Raw genomic sequence first — 824 nt, 5'->3', positions numbered from 1 at the left:
CCCTGGAATAGTGCAGAAAGGCAGTAAGACACAAATCGGGCTAGAAACCTGCCGCAGGGTCGGGAACCGATGGGGACAGTGCACTGTTGGGCAGCACCGAGACAGATTTTAGGCCTCCCAAGAGGCCTCTGGGGAGCAAAGCGGCACGCAGCTGGTGCCATCGAGGCCAAGGAGTCCAAGCACCGGGCCGCTTTACAGCCTGCTTGGGCAGCTCAGCTCCTCGCAGTGGGCATTCATCTCCAAGTACACTTGGCTATAATCCCAGTCCAGTTCTATAAATAGCTGGGGGAAAAAAAATAAAACAAACAAACAACCAACCAACCACAACTGGGAATTCTCGCAAGCATTGTGAATATGGAAATAACCACCTCCTGGGACCACCAAAAGTGGCATCAGCGTGATGCAGGATGGCAAAGACACGCGAGTAAGCCTGATGGGGCTAACAGAAAAAGGGCCTCAGAGCTGGGGCACTGCTGCAGCCATGTCTCAAGAGGCCCAGGGAAGAGGTGAGGAAAGACGTTGCCTTGTGCTTACCGAGAACTCGTCGTACAGCTGGTCGGTCAGCAGAGGGTTCGGGAGCTCCCTGAAGTACATCTTGCAGAGGGAGCTCACGCTGTGAGTGTCGCGGACGGTCAGCTCAGGAACCTGCTCAGACTCAAATTCACAGCTGGAGAGAAGGACACAAAACGGGCAGAGCAGAGGGGGTTGAGAACGAGGAAAACAAGTCAGAAGCCACACCAAATACAATCAAGAATCAGAAGGGCTTCCTGGTTTACAGGAGAAAACACACACTCGTGTCTCAGCAGCACCACGTGAGCCATGCC

Source organism: Meleagris gallopavo, chromosome 7, assembly GCF_000146605.3.
Source record: "Meleagris gallopavo isolate NT-WF06-2002-E0010 breed Aviagen turkey brand Nicholas breeding stock chromosome 7, Turkey_5.1, whole genome shotgun sequence".
Classification (NCBI taxonomy): Eukaryota; Metazoa; Chordata; class Aves; order Galliformes; family Phasianidae; genus Meleagris; species Meleagris gallopavo.
The sequence above is the reverse complement of the archived record's forward strand: the minus strand, read 5'-3'. Positions refer to the sequence as shown.